The following is a 14231-nucleotide window of genomic DNA, read 5'->3' on the forward strand; positions in this document are numbered from 1 at the left end:
ATCTGTCGTTCCCTGACTTGTTAATTTTAGCCATTCTGACGGGTGTGAGGTGGTATCTCATTGAGGTTTTGATTTGGATTTCCCTGATGCCGAGCGATGTTGAGTACTTTTTCATGTGCCTGTTGGCCATTTGGATGTCTTCTTTGGAGAAATGTCTGTTCATGTCTTCTGCCCATTTCTTGATTGGATTATTTGGTCTTTGGGTGTTGAGTTTGATAAGTTCTTTATAGATTTTGGATACTAGCCCTTTATCTGATATGTCATTTGCAAATATTTTCTCCCATTCTGTCGGTTGTCTTTTGGTTTTGTGGACTGTTTCTTTTGCTGTGCAAAAGCTTTTTATCTTGATGAAATCCCAATAGTTCATTTTTGCCCTGGCTTCCCGTGCCTTTGGCGATGTTTCTAGGAAGAAGTTGCTGCGGCTAAGGTCGAAAAGGTTGCTACCTGTGTTCTCCTTTAGGATTTGGATGGACTCCTGTCTCAGGTTTAGGTCTTTCAACCATTTGGAGTCTATTTTTGTGTGTGGTGTAAGGAAATGGTCCAGTTTCATTCTTCTTCATGTGGCTGTCCAATTTTCCCAACACCATTTGTTGAAGAGACTGTCTTTTTGCCTTTGGACATTCTTTCCTGCTTTGTCAAAAATAAGTTGACCATAGAGCACGTTTCAAAACTTTGTGATTTGCATTGCTACTGAGGTTTTTGGCTCCGAGGATTCCTTCCTGTCTGCCATTTCTTAAAATCTAAATTAATTTGTAAGTTTACCCATGAATTTCCCTCAAAGTAGAAATAGTAAACAAGTTATCTGAGACCTCATCACACATGATTCAAACATCTCTGAGGCCTAGAGTATGTTTTGTGTTATATATTTTTATATTTTTTATTGTGTTCATCTCGTCTCGCCTTCTATATTATAAACTTCTTGTAAAGCAAGGAATGTTTTGTTCATCTATTCATTCTGCATAAGACAGTGTCTTGCATATACCTAGTAGGCACACAATTAAATGAATAAGCAGTTGAAAAAATAAACCTGCAAATATACTAAGAAAATAACTGAATTTTTCCTCGCATATTCAAGCATCATTTGCTTCTTAGAAAACTAGGGAAAAACTATTTAGTGTGAAATGAAATAGTTGTATGGTAGAGCAAAATGAAATGTGCTCCAGGCTGTGTCTGAGCAAAACCAACTGAAAAACAAAACTCACATACTCTTTGCCCTTAGTGACGAATTCTCTGTAACCTTGTTTCAGAGTTGGTCAAGCCGGTGATGTCTCTGCTTTCAAGGAAAGAATTCCACCAAGAAGTTAATAGTAGTCTTTTAACAGTAATAATAATTCTTTTCAGCTCTGTCTCTAAGGAAAAATATAAAAGTCATATGAGAATCTCATCATCTGTGCAACAAAATGATCTATTTAGAACAGGGAACTTTTAGAATTTAAAAAATCTTGTTTAACATCCCACCTCATTATCAGAGTGACCAAACAAGTGATTAAAGGGTATGAAGGGCAGAGATGACGCTTAGGGTGCCCTGCTTTCCTAATAGCAAGCTCTGTATTTTGTACTTATCAGTAGGTAAAGGGAATCCCTCTCTGGATGGTTGTTTAAAGAGCATAGTTTTGGCAAAGCACAAGCATAGTACCTACTGTTTACTGGGCCCATGATTCTCAAACTTACTATGTATTGGAATTGTCTGGAAGACTTGTTAAGTCACAGATTGCTGAACCCTATTCCCAGTAGATCTGACCCAGTCAGTAACAATGGGGAGGTGTGTTAAGAAATAAGAAATTTCCAGGTAATGCTAATGTGCTGGTCCTGGACCATATGTTGAGACTACTGTGCTGGATACTTCTTTATTACAGTTTTTCTGTGTTTCTTCCAGAAGCACAAAGAAGTTCTGCCTATTTGCTATTTAAGTAGTTAGTGGCCAAATAATTCCCCATTTGCCCTGCCAGGACTCTGAGCCAATCTTCCACATTGGTGAGAAGCCCTGCTCCTGAAATCAAATAGATGCTAAATCCAATAATTATAAGTTGGCATGCAAAGTCTTGGTACATGTTATCTTAATTCTTTATAGTCAAGGCTAGTGGCCCATTTGAATTGATAGCAACAAGCAGCTGCATTTAAACTGTCTTTGGGCATGTTGGGTTTGCTTGAAGATAGTGGGATTGAGGTAAAAACATGAACATATGATTTATCCCAAATGGTAATTCTGTGCCCCCAAGGAGCAGCAAGAAGGTACTAGGGAAAAGAGGAAAGCTGCCTTGGGTTTATTGTCAATGTGAAACTGTGACTAAGTTACCTCATTTCTTCAGAAGCCTTTCATTTTACAGAAGATGAAGATTTTTGGACTAGATAATCTTTAGGATCTATTCCAATTGCAAAATACATAAAAAATACAATAAAGAATGGAGGAGATTACCTATAAGGCCACCCACAAAGACAGTTAATTTTGGGACTTGTTTCTTTATAGGTTTTTTATACGTTTTACACAATTTTCTAGCTTGCTTTTTTAGGATACTATTTATTAGAAACACAGGCCATAACATCTTTGTAAACATTATTTCAGTGGCTACATAAGATTATGTTATGTGGATGTATTTAATGTTTGTTTAATAAGATTTTCTTAATACTTTCCACATTGTTAAATATTTATGATGTTGCCAATGTTTTGCTGTGTAAATAATTCTTCTATATAAATCTTTGTCTACATTTCTAATTCTTTTCTTAGCACAAATTTCTAAAATTAAAACTATTGAAAGGAAGAATGAGGGTGCTTTTTGAAGCTCATGATTCATGCTGTCAAAATTCTACCTGAAAAGTTTAAAAGCATTTCCCATTAGACATGCAAAAAAATTCCCATCTCACTAAACCTCACCAATATCAAAACTCTGTCATTTTAATAAGTGAGGTTGTTTTCAGAATGAGAACTTGACCTGTTGTTCTATGGAAGTATGGCATGGAAATCCAAAATCACAGCTGTAGTATAAAACAGATTGTTTCTGTTGGAAATTGGTACTTGCATCATAGTAAGAATGCTGGGAATGCCAGAAAGGCAGGCACATTCCATGGTAATCTAAAGGCTCATCCAGATAGCCAACATATCAGGAATAATGAGTGTTTGCATTTCCACTGGTTTGTTTGCTCTATTCATTATTTGTCCACTTTTTGGAGAAATAGCATATTAAAGCTTATCAGCAAGACCTTATTTTGTGGGTACCTGAAATCTCTAACTCATAGCTACACAGCATGATTATTGCATGCTGAGACTGATTTTTATTTCTTGTCTTATAGAAAGAAATCCTATTACTTTGTATATTACTCACCAAATACTTTGAGTATTTTTAAGGTACTCTTTGTGATACCAGAGACATTTTGAATTTTAAAATGATCAAGATCCAGGTTAATTTTCCATACATTTTTGTTTCTGTATAACAGTTAATTGACATTTTATAGTACTATGAAAGATATGTAATGTGTGAAAAGACAAATGTCATTTTTCTTAGAGAATAATATTTCTTTACTTGGCTGTAAGCATGCATATCCTAATTACATTTTTAGAAAATAGTCCCATTTTCTAAGATGTTACATGTTTATGGTAGAATATTTAACCAAATGTTTGCGAATACAAAAAGGAATGTGAAAAATTAAATCCAAATCCCACAACCCAGAGATAACACAGTCAATGTTGTACATGTTTCCAGGCATCTCTCCAAGAACGGCCCAAGCGTGCGTGCGCACACACACACACACACATACACATGAACACACACACTTGCATCTTACCTTTTTGCCTCCTGCCTCTTTATACAATAGCTTATCCCATATGTTTTAACAGATAAAATGTTAATATTCGGATATTCTGATAAAGCTTTGCCGTATCAACATAGGCTTAAAAATTTGAATAGATTTTCCTATCAGTAGTTTTAAGTTTGTCTTTTTTGACTATTAACTAAATGTGCTGTGATATGCACTTTACCTACATTAGCTCATTGAATTCTCACTTCTAGTCCGTAAGGTAGGTATTTCTGGTTCACAAATGAGGAACTGAGCAATGCATCTCAGAGCTGGCACAGCTGAGGTTTGGCCCACGACTGTCTCTCTCCAAACCTGAGTCTTTTTTTTTTTTTTTTTTTAAGATTTTATTTATTTGACAGAGAGATAGAGAGCACAAGTAGGCAGAGAGGCAGGCAGAGGGAGAGGTAGAAGCAGGCTCCCCGCCGAGCAGGGAGCCCAATGCGGGGCTCGATCCCAGGACCCTGGGATCATGACCTGAGCCGAAGGCAGCTGCTTAACCAATTGAGATACCCAGGCACCCTACCAAACCTGATTCTATAACCACAATAGCACACTAGTTTCTGCAAAGTGTGTGAAAATTTTTGCTTCATTCTTTTTTAGTATTTTATTATATGGAATACCATGGGATTTTTACAGAGTCCTTCTTGATAGATATTTAGAATTTTGTCAACTAATTGCTATACAATACAACTTTACTATTATATTCATTTATATTACATTTCGGAAATCTAAGTGTAACACTTAATTATTTGGCCGATGGTGAAAATAATAAAACTGTGGTTCTCCCTACCAAATTTCTCTACAAAAGGATGGTTCCTATTTTGACTTTCATCACCAGTGCTAGTTCGCAATCTTTAAGGGATAGATGTTAAAATGTTTTTTAATCCGATGAGTTAAAAATAACACATCAATTTAATTTTTTACTAAAAAGGAAGTTTTACTTGCACATCAACTGCAAATATTTTTATTATGCTAAATGATGTTTTTTAAACTTCATTTTTATTCATAAAACTTTTTTATACAAAAAGTTTTTCACTACATGGAACACTACATCAAATGTAATAAGAAGTTTATAAAAGGGTGCCTGGCCCGCTCCTTTGGTAGAGCATGTGACTCTTAATCTCGGGGTTGTAAATTCAAGCCCCAAGTTGGGTGTAGATATTACTGGAAAAGAAAAAAGTTTATAGAAAGCATATCCAAATAGCAAAACAAAGAAGAAAAGATCGTGAAATTCAGAAAAGGTTACAGAAAAAGTTTAAAGTATAAAATATCACTTTACATTCGTAGAATTGGCAAAACCCAAAATTGGTGATATCACTTATTGCTGGTAGGAATTCTGGGAGTGGAAGCTCTCATATCTTCCTTGTGGAAATGTGAAAATTTCTAGTCTTCTTTTGGAAAGCAATCTGGAAAAATCTATAAAATTTAAAATACTTATACTTTTTAAGCCAGCAATATTATTCTTGGGAATCAATTTAATAGAAGTTAAAGCATCAAAACATAATAAAATATGTACATAAATCTTAAAATTAAGAATGTCAATAAAACAAAGAAAATGATTTTAGATAATCAAAATAAAGAAATGAGATTACTATATGAATTTTGAGTAGTAAATAATTAGAGAGAAAAATAGCAAATATGTTCCAAGCATCTCTGGAGAGGTGGAAAATTAATGTTATGAGATAAGAGGAAACTGATTTTGCAGAATTCTGTTAAAATCTATGGGATAAATTATACCTGTTAGATGCATAAGAAGAAGTCACATTGAAAGTATGGTACACTTTAATAATACTTGGCATAGTTGCACATTGACTTAAATATTACTCATCTCATGGATAATAGAATTATTAGCCTCAGGAGACATTTCCAATATCGTCTTGGCTTCTAGGAGCAGGGCCAATTTTCAGAAAATTGTGAAGTGGTTGAAACTTGTCTTAGGTGGTAGACCTGTTAGCCCATTACCAGGTGCCTCCTTACCTAAAGCACCCACTTTAGGGTGCTATAGAGGCTGGCCTAGTCGGTCAGATCTCACCTACCACTTGGGGCTTGTTGCTACTCACTCATGAGAATGTCCATTTCTTCATCATTTGTTCCTATTCTAGTAAATGTACCTTACTGCCAGTGAGAGAAAACTGCTGAGCCTGGTTCTAGATAATATGCATGAATTTTAACAGAAGCCTACCCACTGATGAGGTAGGTCCTCCCTTTTCCTTAGATTGAAGCCACTAATGAGTGTCTGTCCTCCTATGGTAAAAAGGCTTAAGAAACAAAGGGGTAGTAAAGAGTTGGAAAAGAAGATTATTCACTGTGTTTCCTAAATTACACTTATGTCTCTCTACACAGAGCCTTAAATAATAAGCTAGAAGATGTTGTATTTTTTTTCTTGAAAGGTCATCACCTAGATCTGGAAGCCTTAAATAATAAGCTGGAATATGATGTATTTTGTTTCTTGAAAGTTCATCACCTAGATCTGGAATTTATCTGCCTGTGTATACCTTCCACTCACCTATTTATTCATTAAACAAATATTAATATAAAGCTCGTCAAGTACTAGGCACTGTTCTAAGCACTTTATGAATATTAACTCATTTAAGCCTCATAACATTCCCTAAATGTTAGTACTATTATTACAACTACTTTTTGGAATGACCTTGAACAAGTTCATTAGATTATCTATTGCTTGATTTGAAAATGGAAGATAAGACTTGCCCCATAAATATCTTACAGAGATATATGATTGGGTTAAATAAATTTCCAAAGAGATTGAAAATAATGTATTATGAGCAGGAGATGTGTAATCCTAAAATACTTGTTGCATTAAGTAATAAGCCATTGAGGGAGTTGGTTTTTTTTCTCATGTTAGTGAATTAATTTTCTTAAGCCTTAGTTCTCATCTGTGCTGAATTAGTGTGGAATTATTCTTAGAATAAATTTTAAATCAATGACGCCCTCCTCCCTCTCAGATTGCTCATAGTCCCCAGTGCCTTATTATAAAATGTTAAACCAGGCATGACTAGGTTGCATTCATTGCATTTTAAAGAAGTCATGCAAAATGACTTTTAATAAAACAGGAAGAAGGAATAATATTTGGTTAAATGAAGTGTCACAATACTAATTATACACTAAAATCTCCTGTTCCATAATGTGGAATTTGGTATAAGGAATGTCTGTCAAAAACTCATGTCAAGTACTTAAGTAATAAAAGAACTCAGTTTAAAGCACCAACCTCATAACAAGTCTTAGGAGGAGGACATTATATTCAGGCATCAGGATATTTTATAAGTGACACTAACTACTCAAGTTATAGTCAAGACATGGTTATTAAGCAAGAACATCTACATTTAGAATGTAACCATAGTCAAGACATGGTTATTAAGCAAGAACTCAAGTTATAGTCAAGACATGGTTATTAAGCAAGATCTAATATTAAGATTACTTGCCTAAGGTAGTGTTTGTCAGGTCTTCCGCTGTTATTCTTTTACTTCCACTTTCCATACTGTACTCTTTGGAAGGATGGCATTATGTTCAGCTCACAAAGAAGGACCAGGAAGTTGTGCTCCACCTCCTTGAGTTTGCAGTAGCTCCATATATTATTTGGTATTTCTACTCGCAAGGTTTGTCTCTTCCCCCCATTTATTTATTCAGATCATTGGTTTATATCAGCATGGACTCATGGATAGTTATTTTATATTTTGGGTTATAATCCAATATTATTTATTCTGTTACTCAAATTGTTACAGTTTTGGTTCTTGGCTCCTGGTGTCCCTTTGACATACTTCCATCATTGCTTTTGTTTGTTTTCTTGTTTGGTTTTGAGCTCTTCCTTACTTTCTGGCACAGTGATGCTCTAGGCTCATCTTGTATATTTACTACTCCAGGCCCTTGAATCAGCCATTTCTCCAAAGACCTGTGGTTCCTTTTATTGAAGGATGATGTTAGAAACCAATATCTAGGCACAAGGTGTAGTCTGATTTTTAAAATTGCTGCAGTGTTCATTTCTTTTAAGGTCTTCAAGCTGGTGGGAATTCCAGACATTTAGAAATTCGGTAAAATGCTATAATGAGAGTTTTATCCCAGACAGACAGTAGTCTTGAAAGCAGTAAAAGTTTAAACACACGTTTGATTACATTTCAACAGCAGCCTAAAGAAGTGCCCTGACAATCTTTAAAAATACCATTTTAAAAAACCTATGGAGCTTTCTAAAGTAAACGTTTCTTCAATTTATTTCATAAGAATAAATTGATCTATTTCCTTTCAAACTCTTCTTGATGGAAAATTTCTTCAGAGCAGGAGTCTTCTTAAACTTTTGCAAAAGTTTAAGCATAATACTGGTTTCTTGATCTTCTGAGTAGAGCAGAAGAATTTCAGGAGCTCAAAACTCCTCACAGAAATGATCTCATTGATCTTCACCACCTCTCACAGGGCAGAAAGAGGGTAGACAGTGGGATAGGAAAGCTTGATTTCTAGTGTGGGTTTGGAGCACCAAGGGGAGAATGGCTTAGAATTTCTCTGTGGTAAAACACAAAGTTTTTATCATCAGCTCTTAAGAGGTAAGGAGCCAGAGACATCACAGGCAAAGACCCGTGACCAGACTCATGGGGTAAGGAACTAGATTTAATTAGATTTTGTGATCATGTTATATAATCATTGAAGATCTAAACGTCCTGTATATATGATTTCTCTTAAATTCTGAAAATTGCAATAGTCAACCCAATAAACATCTACTAAGTGTCTACAATAATCAGTGTTAGATACAGGAACAAGAATGGTTTTTTGTCATTAAAGAAAAGTCATGAATAAAATTTATTATGGGTGCTGGATTATTATTCCTAAGATCCATCATATTAAGAATACAGTTAATTATGCAGCCATCAAAAGGAATGAGATCTTGCCATTTGCAACGATGTGGATGGAACTGGAGGGTATTATGCTGAGTGAAATAAGTCAGTCAGAGAAATACATGTATCATATGACCTCAATGATATGAGGAATTCTTAATCTCAGGAAACAAACTGAGGGTTGCTGGAGTGGTAGGGGGTGGGAGGGATGGGGTGGCTGGGTGATAGACATTGGGGAGGGTATGTTCTATGGTGAGTGCTGTGAAGTGTGTAAGACTGTTGAATCACAGACCTGTACCTCTGAAACAAATAATACATTATATGTTAAAAAAAAAAGAAGAAGAAGATAGCAGGAAGGGAAAAATGAAAGGCAGGGGAATCAGAGGGGGATATGAACCATGAAAGACTGTGGACTCTGAGAAACAAACTGAGGTTTCTAGAGGGGAGGGGGGGTGGGGGGATGGGTTAGCCTGGTGATGGGTATTAAAGAGGGCACGTACTGAATGGAGCACTGGGTGTTATATGCAAACAATGAATCATGGAACACTACCTCAAAAACTAATGATGTAATGTATGGTGATTAACAGAACAAAATAAAAAAAGAATACAGTTAAGAGAACTGGTTAATGCAACTTGAATGATTTGGGAATAATACAGGTATTTGCAATGGCTAATTTATATCCAACAATCTTATGGTGTTATCAAACATAGAACCTGATTTGTCATCAATAAGTTGATAATGTATTCATGAATGTAACAATATTTACTAATTCTGATAAAGGATTGACATAGGGAAAATAATACGTTGTTATTCAGTAAAATTCTCATAGTCTAGTTGTGAAGAAAAAAAGGGTATACAGATGGAACAGTGACTATATGAAATATTCTCCTATTGTATTATAAAGGACTATCATCTATTATTTAAAATTTAAACATCTTCAGTATTTCTTGATAAAAAAAACCCACACATTTTAGGAAATCACTGTACTTGTATCCTTATGGAATATAACAGTCTAATACTGTGAATAAGTAAATAAGCTTGGCTTTTATAGCTATGTATCTTGGAAGCTCTTGGACAAGTTTATTTTCCAAGTCAGACTTTATAAATCTTTTCTGCTTCAATATGATGTATGTGTTCCCCAAAAAAATTTTCCACTAAGTAAAGCACTTGGAATCTGCTGTTTTTATAATTTCTTTAAACGCTAGGAATGGTTAATTTTATTTTCTTAGGCTTACTTCTTTCTTATTCTTACTAAGAACCGAAATATATCTTTAGGTCCTCTTTGTAAACTAATATTTTTCCTCATTATTTCCATTTTTAATTTTCACAATATACTGACTTTTGATTCAGTTTTTTTAAAGATTTTATTTATTTATTTGGCAGAGATAGAGTTTTAATTATTGGTCTGTTGCTCACATTCAGTTATACATTCACTATGGATCTCAAAATATATAGCAAATATTTCTGAAATCCCAGCCCCTGTTGTAGATACTGAGGATATAGCAGTGAAAAAATAGATGCAGTCCTACCCTCATGGAGTTCACATTCTAATGGAAAGGGCAGGCAGGCAATAAACACATAGACAAGACATATATAATCTGTCAGACCATGAGAAACGCTATGAAGAAAAATAAAGCAGGAAAAGACTTAATATTCTGAGATTTTTATATAGTGTGCCAGAAAACTGAATGATAATATCTCAGAGCTCTCTGTTGTTCTCTGGATTGAGTTACTGAACCAGTAGACTTTATCAGTGAGGGAGGTCATTTGAGAGCCAGGAAATGATGGTTTGCTTTACATGGCAGCCTGCCTCTGAGAGACTAGAAATATTCTGAAGACAGCCCTCACTCCATAGGGCAGATGCTTGATTAAAACAAAAACAAGAACAAAACCTTTTAAAATAGCTCTTATTTTTAACACTGAGACATTAGTTGGCTCCTGAGAACAAGAAGAGAAGGGTAAAAACTAACTTGGCGCCATTTTATGTCTGCACTCATACATCCGGACCCTGTCTGTGGAGTCTTCGTTGCTCTCTGAGCTAATACCGAGGAGGCATGATAGTGTGGTGTTATCAGCAATTTTGTTCTACAGTTTATGGGGAGAAGCCTATATAGATTTTTCATGTTTTTGTAATTTCGAGATGGAGAACAGCACATCCACATCCTGTTTTCCTAGAACAATGTCCTATGACCTCTCTATTTTACGGGCTTGCTAGTCCAATCTGGAAGTCAGTCTTGCTCTGGTTTCTTTGTGACAGGGAAAGAAATCATTTTAACTATCAAGAAATCTAAGAAACTTGTAGAGTTTTTTTTTTTCAAAAGCAGGTGGAGGCCAAGTTAATATTTATAGTTCCTGAGTACATGTGCAGTTGAGTGCTCCCTCCTTCTACAGATAAAAATTTTACTTACTTCAATTACCAGTGGTAGCTAATAATGTTTTGGGGCACTATTGCTAGGTGAGGGTCTGGGAATGCCCGAGAAACCTGTTATAGTCCTTTTTGCCTCTAAGATCCCAAAGGAAAATAGATGCACTAAAGAGTAGCTGGAAAAATACCAAACCTATGTAATCCCTCTTTGTCTCAGTTTCCTCTTTTGTAAAGTGTGCGGAATAATTGCTTCTACCCCATAGTGTTGTTGAAAGTTCTGCATAAGTTAAAATATATAAGGTACCATAAGCTGAATTTTTCTATTGCTTCTGTGGTTTTTGAAGGGATAATGATATAATGGTCATGAACATGGCCCCTGGAGCTAAACTTCCTGTGTTCAAATTCTCTTCCCACCACTAACTAGATGGCTGACCTTGAACAAGTTATTTAACCTTACTGTGCTTTTCAAAAAAAAGAATAATCATATCCAGGAGGATGTTGTGTGGAATAAATGAATTAATACAAATACCTGGAATAGTTCCTGGCTTACTGTAAGTGCTCAAGAAAGATTTACTATTGATATCATCACTACTAATACCAGTACTACAGTTTATTTACTTATTAATGTGGCTTTGGCACTCAAATCTTAGTGCAATATTCTAAGGAGCTAGGCAGAATCGTATAAAGGTCTCCTTTTCCCTCTGCCAGGAAAACCTAAGAAACCACCATCCAAGTTGGCCCACTGCAGCTTTGCCTGTTTTTTTTCCAAATCCAAATCTGACTTCTCAGCTCTTACACTCTAATAATGTCAACCTTCCAGGGCAGAAGAAACACATTGAGTAAGACCAACATACAGAATGTTTGCCCCAGTGCCTAAAAAAAGAAAGAAAGAAAGAAACCCTGTCCTAGGCTACTTAAAACTATGGCAATAGCCCTGAGACAGTCTGAATGTCATAAAAGAGTCCAAAGAGAAACTGTGGATGAGAAAGAGATGAGAGCAGGCCCGCCTAGGAATGATACCTGGGTCTCTCTACTGGTCCAACTGGAGAGAAGAGACATAAGTGAAAAAGATGTCCATAGGCCACTCCTGATTTTTCCAGGCTCCTGAGAGAAAGAACTAATCTAAGAGACCACACTTCAGTCCTTACCAACTTTAACAGCCAGTAAAATGTCTTTGGAGTTGAAATGACCTTACTCAGCCTTGTGGGAGAGCATGGTGGCCAAATCTGGAGATCAAAGGGTGTGTTCAGACATCCTTTTAAGACCAACTGACCAAATATCAATTCGCCTACAGTCATCTTAACAAGACCGATTTACCTAATGAACAACTTTAATTCATTTGAAAGCTAAAGCGTGGAACATCAACTTGCTGGATGAGCAACTTAGGCACTGACACACAATGTTTTACACCAGGCCTTGGACTGTTCGCCTCCTGGTGGCAGACCCAGGCAGCTGGGGCCAGGCCGGGCCACGTGGCATAAACAGGGGAAAATGTGGGAGGCTGTATTCAGCTCCAGTCAGTGGCTGCCTTCTGCCTTGTAGGAAATGGACTCAGTATCGCCACAGCCTCCAAGTTTTCAAACGAAGACAAAAATCTGGATTTTTATGTGAATTATGCTGACTTTCGCATTATGACAAATACTTAAAATTTAAAACAAAAACATAACAATAATCAGCAGGCTAAATGCACCCCCCATGCAGGCTGCCCCCGCCCCAGCCGTGTGCCTGCAGTCTACAATCTCTGCTGTATCCCCCAGGGCATTTGCCTCCTAACTGCTCTTGCTTTCAGTGAGTTGAGCACGGCCCCAAAGCTCCACAATATTTAGCAATTTGTAATTTTGCTAAGGTACAAATTTGTCTCCCAAATGCTCCAAGGTTGACTTCTGAATGTGATTTTCTCAGCTAGTGAATGTAGTTTTTTCTCTGCCCGGTTTCTAACTACAATGTGGCTTTTGGGGTTTTTTAAACCAAATTTGAATACATGGTGCCACTCATAAAACAAATAAAGCTTTTTCATTAAAAAGGGGCTGTGGGCATCAGGGGAGGGAGTTGACTTTTAAGGTCAGAGATGGAAATGAAGGGAAAGTGAAAAGGTCTACTCAAGATTTTTTTTTTTTTTAGTTTTTTAAAATTTATTTTTGTCATTATTACTAAGACTGAAATAATACACTGAAATATGCATTAAATTATAAACTTGAACGTGTTTATCTAAAATACATTTCCATTAAACTCAAGATTTAACTAGGAAATAGAGATTTAGAGGTTTGAGGTAGGACTCAGTGAGGGTAACAATAGGAATTTTGAGTGGAAACAATCAGCATTTTTCAGACTGTGGTGGCAAGAATTAGGCAAGAAGTACCTGAAGAGATTATTTGAAATTTTTGGCTATGCTCTACTTTCATTTTAAGGGTAAATGTATGTGCTATAAAGTATTTTTGAAACATTAATTTTAAATTTGAAATATTTGTTAAATAGTTTTGAGAGGTAAGGGGTAACCCTTATGAATGTCAAGAAACTGTATGGCACTTTATAAATTATCCTAAATTCATTTTAATGTTCATTCTAGTCTTTCATAGATGGTTGAGGGCAGTGACTGTATTTTTTTTTTTTTTTTGCTATTTACACTCGTAATTCCAGTACAATGTCCTGCTCATAGGAGGTTCTTAATACATTAGATGTTTTGAATTATTTAAACATGTCTTCCAGTTTTGAACTTTTATGGATTAAATATATATATTGTAATCAAATTGAGAAATTGCTTGTATGCCTTGGGTAGGGAAGGGGAGTATGTGTCAGACTTGGAGGAATATAAAAAATACTGTGTTTTTAATGGCCAAACAATACAGTTCATGTTTGAAATCTCTCTTTGCATATTCTTGTCTTCTTAAAATATTTGGTTGAGTATATAACGTCAGGAGGTTTCTTCTAGAGTTTTAGTGTTTCTTGGGCTAGAAGTAATATCAAATGAAACCATCTTTGTGTTTTCCCTTTTGAATCCATATCAAAAGGTTTTGGCTAAAAGTGCCAGGTGCACATTTTCAATAAAGTAGTGGAATCATCATAGAGTATTTGATTTTGGCTCCAGGAATCCATTTGGAGTTTCCTTCAAAGTGAGGATGCATGGAATAGCATAGACCTTTCAAGCCTAAGGCCGATGGCTATTACATAGATTTCTCCCACCCCTAAATCACCTGCATCATTTCTCCATGTCTCTTTGAGCCATTGTGCTATATTC

The 14231-nt window shown here is 35.8% G+C and overlaps 1 protein-coding gene across 5 annotated transcripts in view; it reads left to right on the forward strand.

The window, feature by feature from the left end:
* The window catches only part of CPED1 (cadherin like and PC-esterase domain containing 1), a 269698-nt gene that overhangs the window by 40414 nt on the left and 215053 nt on the right, over positions 1-14231 (forward strand). The gene's annotated exons all lie outside the window — the stretch shown is intronic.

Source organism: Zalophus californianus, chromosome 12, assembly GCF_009762305.2.
Source record: "Zalophus californianus isolate mZalCal1 chromosome 12, mZalCal1.pri.v2, whole genome shotgun sequence".
Lineage (NCBI taxonomy): Eukaryota > Metazoa > Chordata > Mammalia > Carnivora > Otariidae > Zalophus > Zalophus californianus.